Here is a 17,075-nt window from a genome sequence, read left to right as displayed (position 1 = left end):
TACACTCAAGTTGTTAGAAAAAGCATGGGCTCAAGCATTGTTAAATGGCAGGTTGTACTTATCATAGAAAAATGGCAAAAGTAAAAATATGAATGTATGTTATCGTAGAGATAGAGATATGAGTGTTTTGCAACCTTTGTGATTTTTTTTTTTGTGTTGTGGCGTATAAAATACCCGCTTACTTATACCCACTAGTTACTCGTTTTTGATAATATATAAATAAAATCACAATAAAAAATATGAATGCGTTGGGTGCATAAAAATATATTTTTATAAGTTTGTATTTGTGTCGCACTATCCGTATATCATAAATATAATTTACAATTTATGCGACAAAAAAAATTAAAATAACAACAAATATATATCTAAATATATATTTATAGTATTAAACACATAATAATACTATAGAGTGATTTCCCAAGTACTTGGACAAGTATCACCAATGTTCATGCGTGTCAGGTTAACTCGTGTGTGACCCGGTAATTTCTAAAAATTACCAAATGCAAAATGTGTCACGAATAGACATTGCGATGCATATGACGAACCAATAAAAAAAATAAGTCTAAAACATAAGATCACCATGTGTGCGAGATTCGAGCGCGTAAGGATGTTGGCACGAATTTGCGGGTTGTCACAATGATGATGTCAACCATGGAAGAAGCGAATCGAGTGAAGAAGATGTTGCTGGAAATGTAGACCCACAAGAAAATAAACCACTACAGAAATCAAATATTATAAAGTTTTTATTTCAATTCTTTTTAATCCCATTCTTCCTTCTTTGTATTTCCATTAATTGATTTCGCCATATTCATGCTCAATGATGGTTACAAATGCTGAACTAAATCTGGATAGTATACAGCAGGAAGACGTGTTTCTTTTTAAAATTGTTTCATCTCACTTTTTGTTTATTTAGGAATTCATGGTTCGTATAAAAAAGATCTTTATTTAGAGGAGCAGTGGGACATGCACTTGACCTCCAATGTCTATTTCGGAGATGCTGGTAGTCGTGGGGAGAGTGGTGCTGATCTGGTTGAAAAAAGGCATAGTGAGGTGAATTTTTTTTATAGTTTCTTTAATTGCAATTGAGGATGCTCTAATTGGTACTAAAAAGGCAACCTTTAATTAGATTTTTGGCATGCCTTATTATTTTAGACCATTAACATTGTTGGTCAATTCGACCCGTTTCAATTCCTACAATGGTTGGATTATTCTTTAGGTCGCTTGCGATGGAACAAAGACAGTGAGTTAGGTGGTTCTTCAAGCAGGCGAAGTTTATTGTGTAAGTATTAACCTGAAGTGAAGTTGTGTTTCTATAATAGTATCTAATAATACATGAAAATAAATACACTTTTTTATGTTTTCTTTTACATAGCACTCTATACTTCATATCTGTATATGAGCAATCAGTAGTGGATTTAGGAATAATTTTTTTTATGTCTTCATTGAAACAGTTCTGGTAAATCTGAATGACAACATTGATTGATCATTGGTACATTAAGAATTATTCGAAGTGTTCCTGATCGTGCTACTAAGGTATACATGCATATTGAATTATTGAAATTTCCTATGTCTATTTTGTACCTTTTAAACCAATTAGGGTTTTATATAACCTGTTTGTGCAGGTTCGTTCCCTGACAATTTATGCTTGTAAGTGAAATCTTGAATTTTGTGCAGGTTCATTGGCTGACAATTTGTGTTTATATGTGATTTGTTGAATTTTGTGCAGGTTTGTTCGACAATTTTATTCTACTTGAATTGATTTTTTTTTTTATTTTTTAGCAGAAGATTGCTTTAAAGGTTTATCTCAATGTGTAGAATGGTTAGTTACATTATATTAAATTTGTATAGTGTTTACCTTTTTTTTTTAATTATTGAACCTTTTTATTGTTAATAGTGCTTATGAGATATGTGTGTATTTGTTGCAGGTGGTTATGTTGGATCCTTGGAGTGTATTGTGGGTGGTGTTCATATAATAACAGTGGTTAGAGAATAAAGAGTATACAGAAAGAGATGAAGGGAAGGGAAGGCAGAAAGAGGTATCGAATGGCAGAGGTCAGATCAAGAACAAGGGACCTTCATAAGCTTCTCTTAAGGGCCGGGCATCTGCTCGAACCCGTTTTTGAACCAGGCACCCAAGTAACTCCAATAACATATTATGTTCCAATATTATTATTATTTTTGTTGCTGCTAACTTGGTCTGATTTTGTGAAGCTGAGGTACGATCTTAAAGATTAAGTGTGTATATTGGTTGTGGGTGCTGGTGGGTTGGGTTGTGAACTTCTCAAAGAGTCGCCCTCTCCAGTTTCCGCAATGTAGTTGCACTATCTGTGTTTTTTAGCGTCTTTTGGAACCTTTACTACTGAATTGTTTAGGTTGTAGAGGCTTTAAGAGTAATGGTAATGGGTGATACCTTTGAAGATACTATATCTAATGTACACTGTTGGAACTCAGAGGTGGGGTACTTAAATAATCGGTGTCGTTGCTAGTGCATAGCTTCTTTTTTTACCAATCGAAACCCCCTAATCGGTGTCTGGCTTTTTTTACCAATCACGTTCAACAACTCATGCTTCACCAGATTTGAAAATTGGTATCCATGGATTATCTGACTGTCTTGCTTTTTTTACCAATCGAAACCCTAACCGGTGTCGTTGCTAGCGCATGGCTTCTTCCCTTCTACCGCATTCCTACCTTCTTACCAATCGAATCCCTGACCGAAGCCTTATACGAATGCATTTTTCTTCATTGATTTCTTGCTTAGTGGAAGAAGCATCACGTTAGTGAGTTTTTCAAAATGGGTTTCAGCTTATTATTTGGTTTGTGTTAGGCTTTTCGTTTGCTTCTTTGGGTATTTCATCTGCTACTCTGCTTGCTTCGCCTTTTAGATCAAAACCCCATTGGGATTTATTGATTTTTGTCACCACGTTAATAACTACATCGTATTTAGGGTTAGGTAATTTTGGAAGTGACTGAATGTTCACAATGTATAATTGCAGAGGTTGAAGTGTAGTGTCAATTCCTCTTTCCAGTCAGCCATATGAGGTATCTTTGTATTTCTGTCTTTTAATCAGATTGTTTGATCTAAAGAAATGCTTTTGAAGATTTACAGTACCTTTATCTTTTTCATTGTGAATATGAATGGGGCAAGAGGGTGTTAATTATTATGAGTTATAATGTATTTTGCAAAAAGGTTACTTGGCGGGATCATGCTCAATATAACAAACATATCATCTTTCTCTACTCTAAATGTAAATGTATATGCATTCTTAAGTCTTTATTGAAGTTTCACTCGGTTATGATTGCTATGAAATATTGCCGGGACAGGGGCACTTTTTGCTGACCTGGCACATTTTCCAGTGTTAGCATTCCAGCTGGCATTTACGGTTGTTGTATTTCCATGACTTCTTCTAGCTTATTCTGGACAAGCAGCCTGCGTCATGACAACAAGGATCATGTGTCGGATGCGTTTTACCGCTCTATCCCAGGTTCATATTGCCTAAATATGTATTATTTTAAAAATAAAGATATCATTTTTACGTGATTATACTTATATATTGGCAGTTGTTTATCATAGCTACACTAGCTGCTATTGTCGCAAGTTAGGCAACTATTTCTGAAACATTTTCGATAATAAAGCGCAAATGCGCTTGGTTGTTATCCAAGAGTGAAGGTTGTTCATAAAACAAGTAAATTTCTTGGGCAGATATATATTCCAGATATTAATTCGACCAGTAAGTATTTTATATTATTCAAAATTTGAATCTCCTATTTTTGAAATTTTGAGTTGCATAATTGGGACTACAATATATCAGTAACACAACCTATTGTTTTAGGTAGTTTTAATGTTCTTTATTCTTGAAACATAACTAATTAGTGAAAACAATCCGGCTTTTTTTTCCTTTATTTGATAGCTTCATAGTGCAAACGTCAAATCTCAAACCGTCGATTCATTGGTAAGAAGATCTAAAGCTGGTTTGAAACAATTAAAAATGGCATGGAATCGACTTTAACAAGTATAAACTACCCTAGAACAGCTAAAGTGGTATGTTTATGTCGTGCGCCTTGCTTATCTTGGGCCCTCACTTTGTAAGCGTCTTCGCCGAGGCGATAGTCATCTTAAATGCAACTGCTAAAGGACCTGCTAAAGAAAAGACTTAAGGTACATGCCTTTTATCACCTTAACTCGATCCATTTAACTATAAGTCGGATGATTTTGGTTTTTTTTATAAGTTCTATCTGAAAATGATGCAAGTACCCATGACAACTGAATGTATGCAGGGCTATTTTGCCTAAGATGAAGATGACGATGCTTAGCCTAAGATGAAGTACCTAATAGCACGCCTCGACAACACTTGATTTAACTAATTATAATTACCTTAGAAACGCTACTGGCGTCTTTTGATTATATTGGGAAAGTTGCAAATGAAAAATATATGAGGTTTATTTTTATGTGTTATACACGTGTCAGTGTGTTCGTATAGATTACGGAGTCTGTTTTATAAGAAATTTTTTACTAAACTAATCAACTTGAGAAATGCTATGGCCTTCTCGGATTATACTGGGAAAATTGCAAATGAAATATACATTAATTTTATTTTTATATGTTATGTATGGAGGATCGTTGATTGTATTCAGCTGTTTTATGAAAGGTTCTTTAAAGAATCGGTCCTCCAAAATTAATTGATTTAAAACCCTTACTGTGAGGTTTATGCATGTTTATAGAGGTTGATGAAGAATATCTTTTACATATAGGATTATCACTTGTCCTCACAAATTTATCAAGTGTGATCCACATCCAAGGTATCTTTATTTTGCTTAGAAAAATATCGTGTATTAAGAACCTTAGAATAATTTTTATATGTACACGAATTAGTTGAGAAATTCATGATTGTGAGCTACATTTTTCAGTTTAATGTAATTTAATATCTACATAAGTAACGGAACGTTTCTTTTATTTCAAGGTTTATGTTTAAATGTATTTTTTCAAAAAAAAATTAAAAACATATCATTTCTCAACACACATATTCATAAAAAAGATTTAAGGGTGTGTTGATGACTATTGAACCGTATATTATTGTTGTTTTTGATTGTAATTTAAATTTTCCTACCCGGGTATCTACCCGGGGAATAACCTAGTTTGACTATATATGTGTGATTGATGAATGGATGTTACTTAACCTATTAACTTTTATATAGGTAAAGATGAGGTATTTTGGATATTAATTCAACTCATATTACGTTTCCTTTTGAAATTGAAGGTAATGAACATGGATCAAGTATAATAAGTTTTTTTTAGCAAGTTGTTATATAATTTTTATTAGGTTATTATAGAGATTTCTGGTTTAATAAGAGGACTAGAAGTATTTCTTATTTTCTTTGGATCTACACATGTACTAGACCCATCTGCACGTATTCATTTCTTTCAATTCATTGTAATTTAATATTTATGTTAGTGACAAACGTTTCTTTCATTTAAAAGTTTATGTTAATACTATTAAGTAATATAATTCATTGTGAGACAATCCATGTAAGACATAGGAACTTAAAATCTAATACATGTAATACTGAATTGTATATATAATGATCTTTTAAAGTAGTTATGAGTAATAGATTTTGATAATCCATTATGTAAGGAACCCCTTTAAATGGGTATTTTTTATGAAACTAGTGTAGATACAAAAATATATTTACCCATTTGGGTAGTTTGAAAAATATTTACATATTTGGATACTTTTCTTTAGATAAAATTGCAGCATTTATGTTATACTTAAACTGCACTTCATACCTTTTACTATGAAATCGGCAAACCCAACCTTTATGTTCATGTTTTGTAACATTCTATAATCTTTACAACTAACATCGTCCAAAAACTCAGTTAAGTTAACTCACATACTTATACTTTGCATCTGAGGGTACTATGGTCTTTTATAACATAAAGGTTGATTTGTGCAAGAAGATTATTTATAACATAAGGTTGATTTGTGCAAAATGTTATTATATATATAGTAAAATATTTTTTTTGCAAAAACATTATTATTTGTTAATAATTATATATTTATATTTATAAACATATATAAAAATAGTTTTAAATTTATTTTATAAAAATTCTGATTTTAATATTTTTATAAAGTTAATAATCATAACAAGATAAATTACTTTTTATATAAAGTATAACTAAAGCACAAATTCTTTTAAAATAAAGTTATTGTAATATCGGAATATTTTTATAATTATATATATTATAACGGATGTTTTAAAACTACTCAAATTTAAAGGTATTTTTTATGTATACGTAAGTATGTGTTTATAAAATCAAAATATTAGACAAATTTATATCTATAAAAGAAACTAATAAATTAATTTGACGTTTAAAAAAATCTTTAATAAATTTCAGTAAACAAATTCTAAATGTATAATATGTAAATAGTACAGATAAAAATGCAATAGGAAATAATAGAATGTCTTAAACTGCATATATATTTTTAAATTGTATTTTTATTATTTGCATATTATATATTTAGAACTAGGTTATCACCCGTGAATACTGATGGGTTCGGATATTTAAATTTTATAATCAACACAATTGTATATATACTTTAAAAAATGAATAATGCGTGACGAATAACACTAGGTAACTCGGTTAACAAATAACAATTCCTAAATAAAGAATAAAATATACTCAAAATAAAAGATATATAGTATGCAATGTTAACATTAAGAAGCATCCATCTGGGTTTATTAACGTTGAGACAATACCTTTTATATCTCTTATGCATCGTTTTATTACACGACCAACTCTTAGCACAACATTTACTTGTATGGTGATAAACATGTGGATATGATCTCAATCTTCCACTAAACATGAGCTCCTTCAGGAACATTAGGTGGCCTAAGACATAATAAATAAGAAAGCCAGACAAACAAACAAACATAAAGATTAGTGAATCTCGTATTGCATAATAAGAGATATTTATGAGCGATAATATACTTCAAAAACACATTTTTTTGCATGTAAAGTTGTATAAAATTAAAGTTGACTAACAAAAAAACCCTTTTAATCTTTATAAGCATAATAAAGGGACAGGTAATAAGTGATATCTTTTCAGTCAACGTTAACCGAACACACATCTCAAAACTTTCATGTACATAACATCCAAAATATATGATGATCAATATGATGTCAATATTAAAGTCGGGGTTCGTTTTTGAAGTCACCGTCGTCGCCAGAACCATAAGTGATGATTAGAAGAATATATTGAGTAATTACTCAACATACTTGCAGTGAATCGGTAGGTTTTTGGGGAATCTTTGCATGCTATTGAAGAAGAAAGGTAAAGGTAGCGTTTTTTGATCGGTGTAAAAAAGAAAACTATGTATCCATTTGCTATCTCGGATCCCACATAAACTAAAATCGCAACCTGATGAAACAGAGAACTTGGTTGAGAGGAGAAAGCGGGAAGGAGAAGACAGTGAATCTAGGGTTTGAGAGGAAGAGAGAATAAAGATCTGGTACTAGTGTAGTAATATGCATATTCATTAATGAAAAACATACTTACATATACATAAAAAATACCTTTTAGTTTGAGTAGTTTTAAAACATCCGTTATAATTATAAAAATTATCCAGATATTACAATAACTTTATTTTAAAAGAATTTGTTTTTATTTATACTTTATATCAAAAGTAATTTATATTGTCATTATTATTTACTTTATAAAAATATTGAAATCAATTTTTTTAAATAAATTTAAAACTAATTTTTTATATATATAAATATATAATTATTAACAAATAATAATGTTTTTGCAAAAAAAAATACCTTACTATATATATAATAACATTTTTTTTGCAAAAATCAACCTTTACGTTATAAATAACATTTTTTTGCACAAATCAACCCTATATGTAATCAAAGACAATAGTACCCTCACATGCAAAACTTAATTGAGTTTTTGTATGACGTTAGTTGTAAAGGTTGTAGAACGTTACAAAACATGAACATAAAGGTTGGGTTTTGCCGATATCATAATTAAAGATATGAAGTGCAGTTTAGGTATAACATAAATGTTGATTTATGCAATTTATTCTTTTCTTTATCCCTTGTATTTTTACGTAATCTATATTTTTCATTTATTCTTTTCAATTAAATATAAAATTAGAACACTAAAAATCAACAAAAATAGTTTAATTAGTTTTTATAAAAATTGTCACACCCCTATTTTCCACGTGTCACCGGTGGGCCCGGTGGGGAATATCGTGACGTAATTGATATCATCATAGTCAAACAACACAACATATAAATGCACAGCGGAAGCAAAGAGATAGATTTATTTCAACTGAATAAATTGTCACACCCCTAGAACTTGTGCTTTTCTTTTGATACTACAATATTTTCCATGTCTAATTAACTAGAAATATTCCACCACAACTATTTTGTGGTGGATTTAACATATGAACCCCTTTTTCCCAATTTTACCTATCGGTTGGTCATTTTTCCGCAATTAACTATTTCTAGGCGTTCGACCCGCAATTGTTTTTGCCTAGAACTTTTATACACATCTAAGGGTTTCAAACTCATAATATAAGTTTCTAGGCAACCTCTAAGGGTCGTCTACATTGTTTACCTATTAAGGGCTCTTTGGTCACATTTAGTCCTTCATTTTGAAATGAAGGATTTCGGCTAGATGTTAGACCTTCTTGCACTTTTAACTATAAATTCACGTATGCGTACCTGGCTCGGATCATAGTATTGACCCGTTTACATACTTCTTGCTTTAAATTTTCTAATTAAAGCAACGCAACACATGTTATTTCCTGAAATCACAAAACTCAACAAGCGATTGTCAATTGTTATTGCCAAATGGTGTTATCCACACCATTTGACCCATTTAGTCTAATTGACCATTTGTCCGTGTTGAGATGGTATTTAATTACCAATTCACCCCTTTTACCTATCCCGGTTTTCTTTGAACTTGTTTTACTTAAAACCGTTTTTAATTATTCGTCATTACATGACTAATTTACCATTTTCCCCTCATTCCAACTCTCATTGAATCGCGTCGGAATATCATATACCAACCACTTAGTAGCATTCATATCATTACTTGAAATTAAGTAACTTTGCAAATAATGTAAAAGCTCTACTTACCTCGCATCCGAATACGTTTTCTTCTCGTGCTTGATTCGTTTGACCGCTTCTTTTCCAAGCCTCCACCTAGCTCGTTAGGCGACAAACTATCATTATTCACAAGGTGGTTAGATTAGTCATTTCAATTCACGACTATTCCACCTTACGTATTTAGTCAAACAAGGCAATTACGCGTTTCATTCGTAATCTCAACATATAACATTCACTTAGGCATTTTAACAAACACCTTGCGGGCATAATTTCTCACAATTTATTAACAAGCTCAATACTTGTCATTTAGCCATGGTTAACATCAACTAAGCATGTTTACATAAATTTTCACATTAACAAAAATCTGAATTTACTTCCTAGAACTCAAATTACACTAGAACCACAATTAAAATTCTAGTGTTTAACATGTTCCTACTACACCCACTTATCACCTTCAATGGTGATTGTGAATTCACAAGAAATAAGCATGATTTCAACATGTGATTGACTAGGGTTTTACTCCTAGACATTATATCATCCCTATTCTATCAAATTAACAAACATGCATCATCAAATTTCAGATTTCCCAAATTCATGAGAATTTCAAGTAGAGGATTTTCATGAATTTTCACATACCTTATGATCTCCTTTCAATGGGGATCACGAATATATGCTCGATTTTCGTTTTGGACTCGATTTGATCCTTCAATTGGTGGTTTTTGATGTGAACTAGGGTTTTGGGGAGCTTGAAGTCGCCCCCTGCCTTCTGATCGAACCCAACAACACAAACAAGTGTTGTGTTTTAATTTTTTTTTGTTTTATTATTACTAGTTTTCACTTACACAACTTTAGTCCCTCAAGTTTCATTTTTTTCTTTTGTTTTAACATTTTAACTACTCATAAGTTGTCATTTAACTAGGTTAATGCCAATCCTGGTTAGTTTATTTTACCAATTTTATTTGTAACTAAATACAAATTTAAGAATGCGTATTTTCGGGATGTTACACCCTTCTTATTTTAAATCCACAATCCCTCTTATTAACTAAACCATACATTTCTAGTTAACTTAGCGGGTTTCGGGGATATTTACGACTAAGTTTATTTTAGGTCCCGTTAACTCAGACCTTTTATAAACTTTATTTATCCATAGACCTTTATTTATCTTTTTATTAAATATTAGGTTTATTTACTTAAAATTCCTAATATTCACCGGGTAAATTTTATTACTAATGGTACTTTACCCGTCTTTTAGTATTAACGGGGTTTGATTACCAAACCCGTTTTCGGGGTGTTACAAGTCTACCCCCCTTAAAGAGGTTTCGTCCTCGAAACCTTTTTCCTTCATAATTTATAGAGTTTAACTCCATGCATATGCTCTCAATAATCAATTGAGCATTGCTCATATTTTAATCGATTGTTAGTATTACCAGAAAATTATGGTAATACCTTTTTGGTTACAAAACATCTACGTGCCCCATTTGACATAATGCAACTTGAAATAACGTAATTTCGTTATTTCTACTAGCTTAGTTAATTTAGCGATATCCATATTATCGAACCCTTTGTGAATCAGTTTCCTTGACCTGTTTAAAGGTCTTTAGTGAAATATTTCATTTTTTTAACTACAATTTCTTTTGTTTTCAAGTTCATTTATTCGGTTCAGTTATACCGAATCCTCTGCTTATACGCAACCAAATTTGTTTAAATGACCTTAACCGGTCTCACTAACTAGACTTATTAGTCCGGTTACTCTTTACCGCTCGCTTGGTTATATTGTGATTCTACTTCACATTGTATTTCTTGACCCTGATCGGGTCACATCATGTTTAATTTATATCAACCTTTCATTTCTCGAAAATATCTCTTTTCGAATATATCGTCTTGCGCCTATCCGTGTCAAGACTTGTATCTTTTAATATTAACCTTTTCTTAACTTCTCTCATAATACTTATATATTTGTTAAACGTCATTTCTTACTAAAACTAAATTTTAGTTTAACGTTTTCTCTTCACCTTGCCTTATGTCCTTTTATTACTCCTAGGAATTTTAAGTCCGAGGATTCATTTTTTTCCGATATTATTTAATTCGTGGAATTAAAATCAGTTCCCACACTTAACTCACCGACCCGTAGGTTCTTTTACTCAGCCTTGTAGGCTATTCCTTTAGATTTTTGCACCTTTTTAAGGCGAGGCCCTTATGATCCCTTTTTGCTTCAATTCATGACCCGTGGGTCATTTTGGCCCCGTAGACCTTTACACTAATTAATATCCCGTAGGTTATGATGATCCCGTAGATCATCTTTTATTCTAGTCTTTGTTCAAATGTGTATACGTTTATATACGCATATGGCGTTAAGGCACCCCTTTTTATGTTTATAATTATTCACCTTTACTTTTTGGATTTCATTTGACCTTGACCGTAGTCTAAGGCTACATTGTTTTCTTTCGAATCATCTTTCCGACTTCTCGACTTCCAACTTCGATTTACACGTCGGTTTTTTTTTCCATACACTTACCGTTACCCGGTTCATACTTATACCCCTTTACGTCCCATTACCCGGGTTCTTTTATTTTAATGTTTTTAACATTTTTTTTGTTTCGCTAGTTTGCGTTTTTTCCTATGTATATTCCTTTATGAGCCATCACGTAGGTTCATTAATGTTTCGCGCTTCCATTATTCGGTTTGCGCTTACTTGCACTACCAAGTTTTTATACTTTATTTATCTCGTTTGACTTGTTCGTGTGAAATTTCATCACTTGTGAACATCAAACTCTGTTCTTTATTTGACCCGTTCAACTTTAAAATAGTTGAGCGTAGTTATTAACATTTCTGTTTGCAAATTCTCATTGTCTTTTAGTCATGACTCATATTCCAAGTCTTTTGACTTTCTGTTTCGCGTTCCCGTCTCTTGGTTTACGCGTTCTTTCCAAATCCTACCCATTCATCGGGTATCCTTACCGTGATCCTTTTCAAGTAACCATTTCTATATGGTTTTAGACGTTATTTTAATTTAATTGGTCGTCTTAGCGAGACCCATCGCTTTTATTCAATCAAGTCCTTTATTCTTTATTCAATTCGTTTGACTTGTCCATGTGAATTTCATCACCTGTGACAGTCAAACTTTTATCCTTATACGTTAGCATTCCTATTAGTCGGTCTGTATTTCCATTTACTTTAATCTTTGTCCCTTCTCTCGGGCTCGTTATTCTAACGTAATACGCTCCCGTCATCCGACTTGCGTTTACGTTTGCTATCAAACATCTTATTTGTTTGATTCATTTGGGTACCTTTTTAATTCGTCCCATTCACCCCGTCCCTACTACATCGAATGTAAGTATGTCCATCATAAAAAGTTCATGACATCATGTGTTCACTGCTTACTTGGCCAGAGTAAGCGATCAACACATGACACACATGACCTTTTCATAATTTCCGCACTACACCCCATGTAAGTGACGCCTCTCATCTTTCTATATTCTGGACTTTCATTGGCAACCATTTATTTAGTTACCATTTAACAGTTATTTGATTTACATGTTTTATTCATGAACATATACAATGTTTTTTTTTTAACTAATATATAATCACATTTGTTAATGTGATTGCTACTTTTCTCAATAGTATTAAATTGAGAGTTTCCCACTTGGATAATTACCCCAATCCAAGTTTCCATATGAACAAATCTTGTTACTCATTTGTTAATCATCATCGTGAATGACACATTTTCTATTAAATTTCTCTTGGAAATCAGGTTTTCTAAGTTCTATCATATGTGTATGCAACCGTCATTACTTACGTGTTTGTTGCATATTGCTACTTGTGCAATTAAATTTTTAAAAGTGTGCACCTGGTAATGCTTGCCCCGACGGGCGTTTCTTGCCTTTAACTTTGTTCGCGGTCGTTACGCGATTTAGTCCTTGGTGAGCATGCTCCTCTTGTCATACTTTGGACCGTTCTTCTATCATATCCGTAATTTGTTAAGCTCTCGCTATCCTCATATGCGAGTGTCCTTCAACTAAAACACATACAAATGTTAGTAATTTCAACATTAAAGGATGCTCGTATTATAATACAAGGCTTTTTCTACTATACGCGTCAACATGCGTATTTTCGTCAACTATATCAATCATTTTAATTGGGGTAACGTGTATCACACGATAGCCCTATGTGTTGTTTACAACACTTTAGCATGCTAAACTATTAACATACTTGTACTTACCGGATTTGCGATCAAGCCTCGAACCGAACACTTTATTCTTCTAACCTTGAGCTCTGATTACTAACTTGTAACATCCTAGTTATTATTTAACATTTTACGTATAATTTAAACACATAATCATGTAATTACAATCACAATTATAATGAAAATACAGGCTTGTTAAAAACTTTTATAATTTGAGCGATATACATAATGTGATTTAATTCGCCGTTTAGAATAACGACACAACAACGTTGCGGAAGCTTTATTAAACATGTGTTCGGTTCCTCATTGAGCTTGACGCTTGATCTTCATCCGGGCTCTCAGCATACACCTGTGTTCAAAACCAACTCAACAGTTAGTTTTGATACTTTAAATAACGGTACCAATCAAGATAAATGATAATGGAAAGAAATCCCAAGGATAATCTCTTGATCCAAAACATTGGATTTCCAACTGGCCTCCACCGTAACTTACGGTGGCACCGTAAGTTACGGTGGTCTCTGTTTAAGACTTTCCCCACTGTAAATCAGTAGGGGGCTGCCGTAAAGCCTTCAGCTCCACCGTAACTTACGGTGGCACCGTAAGTTACGGTGGCCCCTGCATTCCAGCTTTCCTATTTTGCCGTTTATTTGCACGAAAACTTTCGTATCTTTCAAACCGCTTATCCCATCTTCACCTACGGTCAAAACCATGTAAATAATTAGTTTTGACACTTTAATAATCGAGTATAAACAAGTTCCGTGCTTAACGTAACAAAACAAGAAGTTATTTTTGTTTTGTTTTCAGCCCCTTCACCCGGCCGTGTCAAAAAGTCACCCGGCCGTGTCAGTTAACATATATTTTTCACAGCCCAGCCACCCGGCCGTGTCAAAAAGTCACCCGCCCGTGTCAACTCTGCACGTCTATTTTTCATTAGTTCTTACCGAAACGGACATAACTCTCTCGTTTTTAATCCGTTTTACACAATTCTTTTTCCTACGCGTCCTTAATTTAATTCTCCATCATATAGAGTTAAAATCCGACATCCGAATTAACAAAAATTTAAGACTTTTAAGTCTTCGGCTTATTACCATTTTTACCCAAATTTTGACCCGTTCATGAATTCATCTAACAAACTTGATTGTGGCCCTTGTTTCTTTCGTAAACATAATATTATGATTATTTCCTATTGTACAAGGTTCAAATCACGGGTTATTACACATTCTTAACTCGTTTCGCTAATACTTCTATTTCGACCCGTTAAGGGTATTTACGCATTTTGGTCTAGAACTTGTGCTTTTCTTTTGATACTACAATATTTTCCATGTCTAATTAACTAGAAATATTCCACCACAACTATTTTGTGGTGGATTTAACATATGAACCCCTTTTTCCCAATTTTACCTATCGGTTGGTCATTTTTCCGCAATTAACTATTTCTAGGCGTTCGACCCGCAATTGTTTTTGCCTAGAACTTTTATACACATCTAAGGGTTTCAAACTCATAATATAAGTTTCTAGGCAACCTCTAAGGGTCGTCTACATTGTTTACCTATTAAGGGCTCTTTGGTCACATTTAGTCCTTCATTTTGAAATGAAGGATTTCGGCTAGATGTTAGACCTTCTTGCACTTTTAACTATAAATTCACGTATGCGTACCTGGCTCGGATCATAGTATTGACCCGTTTACATACTTCTTGCTTTAAATTTTCTAATTAAAGCAACGCAACACATGTTATCTCCTGAAATCACAAAACTCAACAAGCGATTGTCAATTGTTATTGCCAAATGGTGTTATCCACACCATTTGACCCATTTAGTCTAATTGACCATTTGTCCGTGTTGAGATGGTATTTAATTACCAATTCACCCCTTTTACCTATCCCGGTTTTCTTTGAACTTGTTTTACTTAAAACCGTTTTTAATTATTCGTCATTACATGACTAATTTACCATTTTCCCCTCATTCCAACTCTCATTGAATCGCGTCGGAATATCATATACCAACCACTTAGTAGCATTCATATCATTACTTGAAATTAAGTAACTTTGCAAATAATGTAAAAGCTCTACTTACCTCGCATCCGAATACGTTTTCTTCTCGTGCTTGATTCGTTTGACCGCTTCTTTTCCAAGCCTCCACCTAGCTCGTTAGGCGACAAACTATCATTATTCACAAGGTGGTTAGATTAGTCATTTCAATTCACGACTATTCCACCTTACGTATTTAGTCAAACAAGGCAATTACGCGTTTCATTCGTAATCTCAACATATAACATTCACTTAGGCATTTTAACAAACACCTTGCGGGCATAATTTCTCACAATTTATTAACAAGCTCAATACTTGTCATTTAGCCATGGTTAACATCAACTAAGCATGTTTACATAAATTTTCACATTAACAAAAATCTGAATTTACTTCCTAGAACTCAAATTACACTAGAACCACAATTAAAATTCTAGTGTTTAACATGTTCCTACTACACCCACTTATCACCTTCAATGGTGATTGTGAATTCACAAGAAATAAGCATGATTTCAACATGTGATTGACTAGGGTTTTACTCCTAGACATTATATCATCCCTATTCTATCAAATTAACAAACATGCATCATCAAATTTCAGATTTCCCAAATTCATGAGAATTTCAAGTAGAGGATTTTCATGAATTTTCACATACCTTATGATCTCCTTTCAATGGGGATCACGAATATATGCTCGATTTTCGTTTTGGACTCGATTTGATCCTTCAATTGGTGGTTTTTGATGTGAACTAGGGTTTTGGGGAGCATGAAGTCGCCCCCTGCCTTCTGATCGAACCCAAGAACACAAACAAGTGTTGTGTTTTAATTTTTTTTTTTGTTTTATTATTACTAGTTTTCACTTACACAACTTTAGTCCCTCAAGTTTCATTTTTTTCTTTTGTTTTAACATTTTAACTACTCATAAGTTGTTATTTAACTAGGTTAATGCCAATCCTGGTTAGTTTATTTTACCAATTTTATTTGTAACTAAATACAAATTTAAGAATGCGTATTTTCGGGATGTTACACCCTTCTTATTTTAAATCCACAATCCCTCTTATTAACTAAACCATACATTTCTAGTTAACTTAGCGGGTTTCGGGGATATTTACGACTAAGTTTATTTTAGGTCCCGTTAACTCAGACCTTTTATAAACTTTATTTATCCATAGACCTTTATTTATCTTTTTATTAAATATTAGGTTTATTTACTTAAAATTCCTAATATTCACCGGGTAAATTTTATTACTAATGGTACTTTACCCGTCTTTTAGTATTAACGGGGTTTGATTACCAAACCCGTTTTCGGGGTGTTACAGTGGCCATTTCATGAATGATGCCAAGGATATTCGGGACATGGTCATTTAACCCCCAAAGGCCATACACCAAATAATACATATCAAACGGGTCATGTAAATACATTAATCACAATCCGATTTAAATGACTACATACACCCGACCAAGCGGTACTCTTATAGTACCGTATCCCAAGCCCGTATAGGGAAAATAAGTTAAGAGTATTTACCTGAGCAAAGTATGATTCAAATACAACATGTGCACGTAGCTTTTACTGGGCTCCTAATCTGGAACGAAGGTTTTAATAACCTCTTAGAATCCTAACGGGTCTTTAAATTTAGCCTAAGCTTTAGACCGGTTAGTTTTCAAAGGAAGGCACGGTTCAAACGCATAACAAAGCGAAGACCGGCTTAGAATGTGGTTTTGACCCGACAAGCTTGCATACTTGTTTAATATGG

At 32.9% G+C, this 17,075-nt stretch overlaps 2 long non-coding RNA genes across 2 annotated transcripts; one reads left to right on the top strand and one right to left on the bottom strand.

Annotated features, from left to right (window-relative positions):
- Nucleotides 1-641: 641 nt before the first annotated feature.
- On the top strand, nucleotides 642-3,287 carry LOC118492312. The gene is made up of 3 exons (XR_004893152.1): nucleotides 642-1,050; nucleotides 1,217-1,279; nucleotides 3,269-3,287. It is a non-coding gene; the product is annotated as an uncharacterized LOC118492312 (long non-coding RNA).
- A 10,180-nt stretch (nucleotides 3,288-13,467) lies between these two features.
- On the bottom strand, nucleotides 13,468-16,202 carry LOC110940169. Its single transcript, XR_002592865.2, has 4 exons — nucleotides 15,978-16,202; nucleotides 15,372-15,457; nucleotides 13,837-13,992; nucleotides 13,468-13,647 (listed from the first exon to the last, which is right to left on the bottom strand). It is a non-coding gene; the product is annotated as an uncharacterized LOC110940169 (long non-coding RNA).
- Nucleotides 16,203-17,075: the final 873 nt, after the last annotated feature.

This window comes from Helianthus annuus, chromosome 5 (assembly GCF_002127325.2).
Source record: "Helianthus annuus cultivar XRQ/B chromosome 5, HanXRQr2.0-SUNRISE, whole genome shotgun sequence".
NCBI classification, from domain to species: Eukaryota; Viridiplantae; Streptophyta; class Magnoliopsida; order Asterales; family Asteraceae; genus Helianthus; species Helianthus annuus.
Note: the sequence above shows the minus strand (reverse complement) of the source record. Positions and strands in the feature narration are given on the sequence as shown.